This window comes from Colius striatus, chromosome 10, assembly GCF_028858725.1.
Source record: "Colius striatus isolate bColStr4 chromosome 10, bColStr4.1.hap1, whole genome shotgun sequence".
In the NCBI taxonomy this organism is placed as follows: Eukaryota; Metazoa; Chordata; class Aves; order Coliiformes; family Coliidae; genus Colius; species Colius striatus.
This window is the reverse complement of record NC_084768.1, coordinates 9,556-21,157: the sequence shown is the minus strand read 5'-3', so window position 1 is coordinate 21,157 and position 11,602 is coordinate 9,556. Positions and strand designations below refer to the sequence as shown.

At 50.4% G+C, this 11,602-nt stretch overlaps 1 long non-coding RNA gene across 1 annotated transcript; it reads left to right on the top strand.

Annotated features, from left to right (window-relative positions):
• Window positions 1–7,788: 7,788 nt before the first annotated feature.
• On the top strand, window positions 7,789–8,383 carry LOC133626199 (uncharacterized). Its single transcript, XR_009819338.1, has 4 exons — window positions 7,789–7,851; window positions 7,937–7,991; window positions 8,069–8,231; window positions 8,341–8,383. It is a non-coding gene; the product is annotated as an uncharacterized LOC133626199 (long non-coding RNA).
• Window positions 8,384–11,602: the final 3,219 nt, after the last annotated feature.

Sequence of the window (11,602 nt, the reverse complement as noted above, 5' to 3'; positions counted from 1 at the left end):
CACAGGGATGGTGGGGGTACACGGTGTGGGCACAGGGACAATGAGGGGCCAGAGCTGCGGGTGGCACCGGGACAGGACGTGGTGGTGACTATCGTACCTTTTCCCTCTTTGTCTCCCTCTCATTCTTTTCTTTGCTTCTCCCACTTTCTATTGTTGATTGTTGTGGGGAAAATAAAGTAATTCAGCACTCGACTCCCGAACCAACTTTTCAGGAGCTTACAGTAAACAATTTGCTTTGTGACCAGAGACATTTTTGAGATGGGAGTCTCGCAGGGCCTAATTCTGTTCTGTCATTCTATCCTCTTTGGGACATAGCTCCACCGCAACACAGGTGGTACAGACTAAAAGCACGGAAACTAAAGCATGTTACGCAGGGGCAGTTGAAAAGAATTACTTAAACTATAGACAAGGGTGCGAAGTGTTGGAATAGACAAATCTCTCAATTTATTTTATATATAAAGGGCACGGGGCCTCAGAGCAGACTCACCGCTGGCATTTCTGCCGGACGTAAAGGCACAACCATTCGCCATCTCCTTTGTGCCTCGGGCCACGTTTCCAGCTGCCGGGCTCGGGGTGAGCGCCTGCGGTTGGGTCCGGGCGAGAGGGTGAAGTGCCACGGGGCCGAAGCCCCGGCCTTCTGTTCCCAAAGAACGGAACCCGGGCCGCTTGGATTTCTGTTCTGCGTATCCATTGTAGTTCACTGATTCTAATTTTCAATGTTTTTATTATTTCCTTAGTCATCTTTGCCTTTAAATTTGTCTGTTGCCCTGTATCTATTTGCTGTCTTTGCTCTATTTGTTTTCCTTTTCCCTTGCCTTTCCTTGTTTTTTTTTTCTTTCTAGATCCATTTTAGTTTCTGATCCCATTTCGTAACCTTTTCCCTTTATTTGCCTAATATCCACTGATTTTATTTGTTCCTTCTGTTCCTGCTTTTGTTCCATTTGCCACTCCTAATTTTTTTCATTATTTATATTGAAGCTGCTAAATGAGCGTTACCAAGTGAACAAATGTTTAAAACTACTGACTTTCATGGCAACCATATGGTCAGTCTGTAGAAGAATCAAGGTGAAAAACAAACGCATCTACTGAGCCTCAGATACTTCTCCCAACTAACTCTTTCTTCCCTAATCTAAGAAGTCGTAAATAGTGATGGACCACGAGGCATTTTTGCAGAGACAGCCACCAGCAAGGGGAAGAGAAAGATAACCGGGCGATGATAACAAAAGGAGCGCCTGTGCCGAAGCGAGCAGAATCCAGGAGTTCATCCAGCAGATAACTGAGGAAGACCATCAGAAAGACCCCCTAGAGGAAGCAAGTGACCACCGCAGTGACTGCAAAAATGTGAAATAGACGCAATTCCTGTGAAGCGATGAACTGTAAAGATGTTTAAATAGGCATGTTTATAGCAAATAACCCCTTGAAAACTGTCGAACGTTCACGTTTTGACATATAAAAGAAGCATACTTCAGTCTTTCCGCACGCAGGTTTGGCGGAAGGATCCTCCGAGCATCCGGCGCCACATTAAAGAATACCTGCTTCATAACAGCCCTGTTGTTACCGAGTCTTTATTTGGTATTGGCATTTGGGAATATACTTGGTTCCATACAACAGGAATTTGAATCCCTTTTACAATAAGCTGGCTGCTAAGTTCAGAACATTCTGGCAGCTCTAGTATTAGCCGGTGAGTTCTGCAGTATACAGAACTGTCTTTGGTATATTAACATTAGTTGTAATTTGGCTTTTGACTACTCGTGTTCTGTTCACTGGATTATAGTTGTCCTGCACTATCGATTGTCAAGATTGATGTGGATATCACTCAGAGTCTAAGCCCAGCCGCCCCCGGCCCCTCTGACACCCGATGACAAGCTGGAACACAGGGGGACTTATTTTCTACCAAAATTGCCTTGCCTTCTAACAATTATTGTGGGTAATGTAACCGAAGATGCACCGCCCCACCACCTCCAGGGCTGTGACAGAGTGCCCGCCTTATGGCCCGTTAGTGCAGCTCCGCAGCCGCGCGCTGCAGCGTCGACCCTGACAATTTACCCGGTGCCTTCCCTCCGTGGCGAAAAGCCGGTACCGTAGCCCCTGTCGATGGCCGATAGCCGGTAGCACCACCCCATGGCGAAGAGCCGGTACCGCAGCCCCTGTCGATGGCCGGTAGCGCCATCCCGTGGCGAAAAGCCGGTACCGCAGCCCCTGTCGATGGCCGATAGCCGGTAGCGCCATCCCGTGGCGAAGAGCCGGAACGGCCGCGCCCGGTAATAGCTGGTGCTCGGTACCGCCGCCATGTGGACAAACTGCGGTCCTGCGACCCGAGACACGCGCATGCGCAGTGACGCCCGTGACAGCGCTGCTGCTGCGCATGCGCAGCGGCGCCTGTAACACCGGCAGCGGGGATCTTTTCAGCTATGTTTCGTAAATTATTAGGGTTACAGCTCTATTAGCAATGGTATTTGGTTTAATTGTATACGCACTAGCAGACAGAGCGTAAATTTAGGGTTAAAAGGAGCGAATTTGAGTACAATTTAGAGAGATAGCTCAGTCCTCCGAACCACCATTGTATGGTCCGGAAGTCCTCCGGGGCGTGTAAGCGACTGTCAGTCCTCCGGAAGTCACACTCTACGGGCCGAAAGACCCTCCTAGCGCCCGGAAGCGACCCTCCGTCCTCCGGAAGTGACGGTTTACGTTGCGGAAGTCCTCCAGACCCCGGAAGCGACTATCAGTTTTCCAGCAGGTGCACTCCATGCGCCGGAAGTCCTCCAGAGGACCACTAGTGCTCGTCAGCCCCCCAGAACACGCGCTACAAGGACAGTTCCTACCAAAGGAGGAAAAAAGGAGCAAAAAAGTTAAAAAAAAAAAAAAAAAAAAAAAGAAAAAGGAAACAAATCCCAACCCGAGCCCCCCCTCAGCCCCTGCCACTGCCCGAACAGGTCCATGCTGCAGGGCAGAGTCTATTGCTGCTTTGCCTGGGCAGTTTAGAATTCTGTTAGAATGTCATTGTTCATTTGGCTGCTGTTCTTCTATTTTATGTTTTCCCATGAACTTCTCTGTCTTGTTATTTTGCAATTTTTATGCTAACCCTTTTTTTTACTATCTGTTTTTAAATGTTTGTAACAGCTCGGTGCTATCTCCAGTGGAGATTTTTATGTCTCCATTTCATTTGTTTCTTGCCCCTATTGTAGTTTCTGTGGTGCAAATTGGTGTCTCACAGTCTCCATTCAATTTTCAACATCCTCACTGAGGTTTGGGGGAACTGATGGGGCTTTGTGGCTCAAATCAGGCTTGCAGCACAGTATTCTCAGAAAAAGCCACAAGGCACCATGAAAGGCAGAGAGATCCTACCAGGCTCTACAGAGCCCAGAAAGAACATCATGGCAATCTGGTGTGCAGTAAGGCTTCCTTCCTCTTTTGTGGCCTCTAGCACTTCAGTTTTCTATGTTAATTTTTAATTGTAATAAACCAAAACAACCTACTTCCCTACAGTTTAGTATAACAGCTCTTTCTTTTCTACCTTGACAGCTACTCCTAGACAGCTAAGTTTCAGTCCTTACCCGGTCACAGCGCTGACAGTGGAGGCATATTGGTGCTATAAAAATGCTATCATAATTTTCAGGCAGAACAGCTTCTTCTATCCAGCACTCTACACACTAGAAACCTAGGCCTTCTTCACCTGGAAGCTTTTATGACTCCCTGCAGTCTCCCCTCCCCTTTCCCAGGTGTCAGCACTGAGAGCAGTGGGAGGGACCTGGTGTATAAGAGCCACAGGCCCTGGCAAGAGAGCTCATTGAGCTCTTGGGCTGCTATAGAGTAAATGATCTGCTAGTTTCTCAGTTAGAATCCAAACTGATGTTAAGCTATTCAGAGTAGATGCATTTTGCTCTTAAAATGAGCAAAGATGACTGGCTGAGAGCCAACCTTCAGGACTGCTCAAAGTCAAGCGTTTATTAGAATGTACAATTCAATGGATGTTTTTCAGGTCAGTAATTTTGCATTTCCCATTTGGAGGTATTGAGAAAATTTAACAAAATGCTTTCTCTTTTTTTTCAGGCGTGTCCCATTTTCTCGAAGATTCTGACGTGACTGAATGCAATACTTTATCCTTTTCAACCCTTTTGTTTTAAGCTGTAGAAGTTGCTGATATCAATCTCTTTAGCGGGACGGAAGGTAAAATAATCTCAACAGGTTTACGGTATGTATCTTCTATGCACGTGTCTGCATTTTTGTGACCTACTGTAGGAGTTCCCGCTCTGTCAGGGAGCCGGACTACGTGATTTTTTGAGGTCCCTTCCGACCCTCGTGATTCTGTGAAAGCAGCCAGCAGGGAATGTAAGGCCCCTGTCAGTATATAGGAGAACAGCTCTTGTCTTTTTCACATTGCCCAGAACCCTCTATCACACTCAGAACTTCTTCAGCAGCTTGCAGAAGACTCCTCAGAGATGAATCGACGTCAGAAATTCATTTACTTAGTGGCTTCTGAGCAAGACTCAGAGTCCAGGGGTAGATGGAAGATGAGAAGCACCCACAGACTCCAGTCAGAATAACAGAGTTCCGGGCCATGACTTCCAAGGACAGGGGTGTCAGGCAGGAGCGGGTTTTTTTTCCTGAGAGATCAGAGGAGGAAAAAAGCTTTTCAAGTGTGGGGGCCCAAGCACAGCAAGGGAAGGGAGGTCACAGGGTCTGGGTGTGGAAGGAGGTGAATGGACAGCCACAGCCATTCCCAGAGGACGTGCGGTAGGAGGGGCCGGTGCCAGAGATGCGGCCCATGGGTTCTGTCTGCGGTTTGTGTCTTTTTTTAGATGTCTAAGAGGGAGCCGGTGACTGCAGGAACACGTCAGCTGACGTGGTCAGAATCGACCCTTTGGCCCTGTGAAAGCAAAGTACAGGGAGGGGGAGATGGGGTCGGGGATTGCAGGTTTGGCGTTTAAAGGGAGCAGAGGGGAGCGGCCATTTGGGAGCCATCTCCTCTGGGCAAGGAAGGGGAGAGGGTCAACTTTTAGCAGGCAGCCAGTGTACACCGGGCCGGGTGGCTCCAGCCTCTGTGTGTCATGTACCAGAGTCTGTCTTCTGTGTCTCGGGACTTTCTCGAGTCCCCTAATTCTTTTTGTGCTCAAGGCTCAGATATCATCGCTACTGTCTCAAATGATTCTCAGCATTCCAGTGCCGATCTGGAGCTGCTTTTCTTGCATTAGAAGCTTAAACTTTGGATTGATTTTTGTCTCTTGAAGTTTTCTATTGGTCCTGTTCCACAGCATCAGCCACTGCGCTTCCGAATCATCCTTTTCCAGTCTAGTTCCCTTCATCTTCTCGTTCTTCAGTCTCGAAGCCACAGTTCTCGTGCATTTATCATCTGTCTGGACAGGAACTTGTCATCCCTGGCCGTTACTTTTGCCTCTGCGTGCGGCTACCCTAGAGCCTCCTCACTTTACCGTCGCAGTCCCACAGGCCTTTTTGGACAATGGCATTTCCATTTCGGCGTTCTGTCACCGGGACTCGTCTCCTATTTGTATGTCAGCATCCACGTTCCCTGCAGTGTCGGTCTCAGCACGTGGGCGTCAGGCTCGGAGCCGCTCTGCCCGGGGGACGTGAGGCCCAGCGTTAGGGATTTGCTGTAATGCCAGCCTGGAGTTGAATTCTGAACAGCTTTGTAGAGTGTCGAGCTTTGGAACTGTTTGTCTGTGGTTTGGCTCTTGGGTGATTTGTTTTCTATCTGTTTTCGCAGACGCAGAGAAAAAAGCTGTACTCCAGAGAGTGACCTGGGGATCGGGTGGATCGCCGAGAGAAAGTGGGCGATGGCGTGGGGAGAGCAAGAAAATGGGGATGGGCAGATGTACCGCTACATGATGCTGTGTTTGTGTTCTGTTTTGAAGGTTCGAAGGCACGAGGCAGCCAGGTAATTGGCACCGGAGAGGACTCGGCCAGGTGAGCAGAGACCAGGGGTCTAAAGCAGCTGTTTTCAGGGGCCATTGGTGATGAAGTTACAAGATTTCCTCATTTGTATCTCACAGGAGGTCCCCGAGCCTGATGCAGCAGGATGGAATGACCCACGTGGAGGGCTAGAGGTCAAGGTAAAGGAGGCAGAGATGGGGATCCCTGTGGGTTGGTTCAGTATCTCGTTATGTGTTTTAGTTCCCTATTTGTGTTTCTTGCAGATGCTATAAGATGCCTCGGAGAGGTGAAGCCACACACTGAGGAGGAGGCTGGAAAGGTGCGGCAGATGTGATCCCCCTTGGTGTTTAAAACTCTCCTGCTGCAAAGCAGTGAAGCATTTTCCTTGTTTTTCAGGGGCCGTGAGGACAGCCTCCGGAGCTTTCGAGGTGAGCCAGGCCGGTTGCGAGGAGGGTGTCGGGGCTGGTGCTTTTGAAGAAGCGCCACAGTTATTTTCTTTGAGTCTCAGACGCCTAAGGTATGACAGCAGCAGCATTGGACTGTGGAACAAACAGGTAAGCAAACCTCTTGGGCTATCGGGGATGACTGTCAGAGCGGAGGTTGACATCTGTCACCCCAATGCTCGCCACTTGCCCCATTTGTGGGGTTTCTTTTTATATCTTTGCAGATGCCCAAGAGGAGCGTGGCGCCCGCAGGCAGACCCTGGTTTTAGCGGAGATGGGCTTTAGACTATACGAGAGTTAAGTTGAGGGACGGGATCGGGGAGGGGGAGACGAGGGGCAGACCGTGTCGGGCATCGTAAGGTGGGGGTTCTAGGGGAGCAGAGGAGAGAGGCTCTTTGGGAACCATCTGCTTTGGGAAAGGGAAGGGCTAGGGTGCGCTTTTAGGAGACAGCTAACATAGGCCGGGCAGGGCGGCTGCAGCCTCTGTGTGTGTGTTGTCCTGTAGTCTGTTTTCTGTGTCTCAGAACTTCCTCAGGTCCTGAAATCCTCCTTGTGTTCAAGGAGCATGGCACGTGACTCGGGCGTCTCTCATCGTCGTTCTCACCATTCCGGTGGCGATCCGCCGCCGCTTTTCTGGCATCAGAAACCATGGATCGGTGTCACATCTTGAAGTTTTCTATCGGTCCCATTCCACGACATCAGCTGCTGCGTTCTCGCGTCATCCTTTTCCACACAGAGTCTAGTTCCCTTCATCTGTGACTTTCTCAGCCTTGAAGCCAGACTTCTTATGCATCCATCATCTGTCTGGACAGGAACTTCTCATCCCAGGCCATTACCTTTGCCCCTGTGTGGGGCTGCTCCAGGATCCTCTGGCTTCAGCATCTTGGCCCCACGAGCCTTTTTGCTCAATGGCATTTCCAGTTTGGCGTTCTGTCACCGGGACTCGTCTCCTATTTGTATGTCAGTGTCCATCTTCCCTGCAGTGTCGGTCTCAGCAAGTGGGTGTCTGGCTCGGAGCCGCTCTGCCCGGGGGACGTGAGGCCCAGCGTTAGGGATTTGCTCTAATGCCAGCCTGGAGTTGAATTCTGAACAGCTTTGTAGAGTGTTGAGCTCTGAAAGTGTTTGTCTGTGGTTGTGCCTCTGGGTGACTTGTTTTCTATCTGTCTTCGCAGACGCAGGGGACACAAGCCGCATCCCAGAGAGCGACCTGAGGACGGAGCGGATCGCCAAGAGAAGGTTAGCGATGATGTGAGGTGAGAGGCAAGAGCGTGATGGGCAGATGTACCGCTACATGATGCTGTGTTTTGCGTTCTGTTTTGAGGGTTCGAAGGCACGATGGAGGCAGGACATGGGCATCGGAGAGGACTCGGCCAGGTCAGCAGAGATCAGAGGCTAAAGCAACTGTTTTTAGGGGCTATCGGTGATGAAGTTACCAGATTTCCTCGTTTGTGTCTCGCAGGAGGACCCTCAGCGTGACGCAGCAGGATGGAATGACCCACGTGGAGGGCTAGAGGCTAAGGTAAAGGAGCCAGAGCTGGGGATCCCTGTGGGTTTGTTCAGTATCTCATCATGTGTTCTAGTTTCTTGTTTGTATCTTTTCGCAGGTGCCATAAGATGCCTGGAAGTGTGAAGCCACACACTGAGGAGGAGACTGAAAAGGTGAGGCACGTGTGATCCCTGATGGTGTTTAAAGCTGTCTTGCTGCAAGGCAGTGAATTGTTTTTCTTGTTTTTCAGGGGCCATGAGGGCAGCCTTTGGAGCATTTGCAGTGAGCCTGGCTGGTAGCGACGAGGGTGTCAGGGCCGGTGCATTCGAAGAAGCACCACAGTTATTTTCTGTCTTTGAATCTCCGGCGCCTAAGGGATGACGACAGCCGTGTCGGACTCCGGAAGGAGCAGGGTGAGCGGAACACCTCTGCCTTTGGAGGGAGTGGTTGTCAGAGCGGAGGTCGGTGTAGGCTGATGCGATGCTCACCATTTGCCCTATTTGTGGGGTTTCTTTTGATCAGGTTGCCGACCCCCAGGAAGAACACGGCACCCAAAGAAAGGCCTCAGTGAGCGATGTAATTTCCACAGAGATGGACTTCAGAGCATCACGCAAGTTAAGTTGAGCGAAAGGGTTGGGGAGGGGCAAGGAGGGGGAGGTGATGTTGAGAATTGCAGGATGGGGTTTTAAGGGTAGCAGTGGAGAGAGATTGTTTGGGAACCCTCTCCTTTAGGCAAGGGAAGAGTTAGGGTTAGGTTTTAAGAGGCAGTCAGGATGTGCCGGGCAGGGCGGTTCCAGCTGCTGTGTGGGTTGTCGTGTTGTCTGTCCTTTCCATCTCAGGATTTCCTCGAGTCTCAAAGTCTTCTTTGCACTTGAGGACCTCGGCACGTGTCTTGAGCACCTTCCCTGAGGTCTCGAAGAACAGACCTCATGATTCAGTGCCGGTCAGGTGCCGCTTTTCTTGCATAAGGAACTTAAACTGTGGATCGGCTTCACATCTTGCAGTTCTCCGTCAGTTGTTTTCTCCGGTACGATGTTCCAGGCTGCGTCAGCAGCTCTTCTCAGTAGGCATCCCTGTTCTGAGATTTGGTCTCATTCTCTTCATCGCCGCATTCTCTAGGACTCACAATCAGGCTTCTTGCGCATCCATCATCCCAGTCTTCACAGTTACTTCTCATCCCGGGCTGTTCCCTCAGCCTCTTTGCGTGGCTGCCGTGGAGCCTCGCTTCTTTGTCACAGCCCCGTAGGTCTCTGTGCTTGAGGATATCCCCGGTCCAGGAATCGTGTCGCCGAGTCTTCTCACTTTTGTGTCATGTTGTCTGTGTTCTGTGTGGTGTCGGTGTTTGTGTGTGTGTTTACCTTAGAGCCCCTCTGCCCGGGGGTGTAGAGTCGAGCAGATGGAGGAGCACTGAGTGTACGTCACTTTACTTGTGCCACATGGGCTTTGGGGTTTTGTTTACCGAGTGGAGTTTTTGGGTTTTGGGGTGTGGCCTTTTTGGGGTGTGGCCTTTTTGGGGTGTGGCCTTTTTGGGGTGTGGCCTTTTTGGGGTGTGGCCTTTTTGGGGTGTGGCCTTTTTGGGGTGTGACTGGGCTTTGCATCTGGGTGACTTGTTCTGTTCTATTTCCCAAGACAGAAGCTGTGTTCAGAACAACACCATGAGGGGCAAGCAAAGCGCCTCGGTGCTGCCGTCATGTGGACACAGTGCAGTACTGCAGCTCAGGAGCAGCGCATCGCAGCAGCACCCGACACCGCTTTTGGAATCAGACCTGCGGCTCTGCACAAGTTAAGTACTGGGATAATGCCATACTGGGGCCGGGGGGAGGGGATAAAGTTAAGAGTTACAGGGAGGGGTTTTGTGTAGTGCCTGGGCTTCTGGGTTTTGGCTTTCAGGGGTTTTGTGTAGCGACTGGGCTTTGGAGTTGTGGCTTTCAGAGGTTTTGTGTAGCTCATGGGCTTTGGCGTTTTGGCTGTCAGGGGTTTTGTGTAGTGCCTGGGCTGTCAGGGGTTTTGACTTTCCAGGGTTTTGTGTAGTGAGTGTGGTTTTGACCTTGGGCTTTGGGATTGTGTTTAGTTGAGTGGATTTTTTGGGTTTTGGCTTAGGGGTTTTGTTAAAATAATGTGGTTTTTCCTTTGGTGTTTTGTTGAGCGAGTCGGCTTTTGGCTTTGGGGTTCTCTTTGGTGAATGGGCCTTTTGGGTTTTGGCTGTGGTATTTTGTTGAGCGAGTGTGGTTTTTGACTTAGTGGGTTTGTTATGCGAGTGTGGTTTTGACTTAAGGGTTTTGTGTAGGGACTGGACTTTTGGGGTTCTATTTTGTGAGTGTGACTTTGGGCTTTGGCTCAGTCAGTTTGCCTTTGGGCTTTGGCAGTTAAGGACAATTCTGTGTTGGGGCTGGGAGGAGGGGATAAGGTCGAGAGTCACAGGGAGCAGTTATAAAGGTTGTGTAGAGGAATGTTCCGTAGCCAGTCCCCATTAGGCAAGGAAAGGAAGTTACTTCTCAGGACAAGGGCAGCGTGTGGCAGGCAGAGTGGCTCCAGCGTCTGTGTGGGTTGTTGTGTTGTCTGTCCTTCACATCTCAGGATTTCCTCGAGTCCCAAAGTCTTTTTTTGCACTTGAGGCACACGGCACATGACTCGGCCACTTTCCTTGAGGTCTCAAAGAACAAACCTCCTCATTCCGGTGCCCATCAGTGCCACTTTTCTTGCATAAGAAGCTTAAACTGTGGATCGCCTTCACACCTTGAAATTCTTTGTCGGTCGTTTTCCACGGTGCAGCGTTCCAGGCTGCGTCAGCAACTCTTCTCAGTAGGCATCCCTGTTCTGAGATTTGTTCTCATTCCCTTCATTGCTACATTCTCTGGGACTCACGGTCAGGCTTCTTGTGCATCCATCATCCCAGTCCTGATCCTGGGCTGTTCCCTCAGCCTCTTTGCGTGGCTGCCATGGAGCCTCGCTTCTTTGTCACAGCCCCGTAGGTCTTTAGGGCATCTCCAGTCCCAACATCGTGTGACCGAGTCTCCTCACTTCTGTGTTGTGTTGTGTGTGTTCTGTGTGGTGTTGGTGTTTATATGTGTGTGTTTATCGTAGAGCCACTCTGCCTGGGGGTGTAGAGTCAAGGGCAGGTGGAGCAGCACTGAGTGTATGTCAGTTCGCTTTTGACACGTGGGTGTTGGGGCTCTGGCTACCGAGTGAGTTGGGGCTTTGTATAGCAGGTGAGCTTTTGGGGGTTTTGCTCAGTGACTTGGTTTTGCATCTGGGTGACTTGTTTTGTTCTATTTCCAGAGACAGAAGCTGTTCTCCAAATAATAACACAAGGGGCAAGCAGAGCCCGTCAGTGCTGTTGTCATGTGGACAGAGCGTGGTATCGCAGTAGCACCCGACAGAACTTTTTGAATCGGACCTGTGGCTCTCTGCAAGTTAAGTACCGGGATCATGTTGTGCTGGGACTGGGAGGAGGGGACGAAGGTAGGAGTTATAGGGAGGGGTTTTGTGTAGTGCCTGGACTTTGGAGTTTTGGCTTTCAGGGCTTTTGGCTTTGGGGCGTGGCTGGGGCTTTTGGCTTTGGGGCATGGCTGGGGCTTTGTGGAGTGAGTATGGTCTTGGGCTTCAGTAGCGACTTTTTTTTTTGCTGTGTTTTCAAGTTTCTATTGTGCTTGCTAGTTAAATACAGGGACAATGCTGTGTTGGGGCAGGGAGGAGGGAACAAGGTTGCAAGCCACAGTGAGGTGTTTCAAAGGTCGTGTAGAGGAGAGTAATGTTCCATAGCCAGTCCCCACCAGTTAAGGAA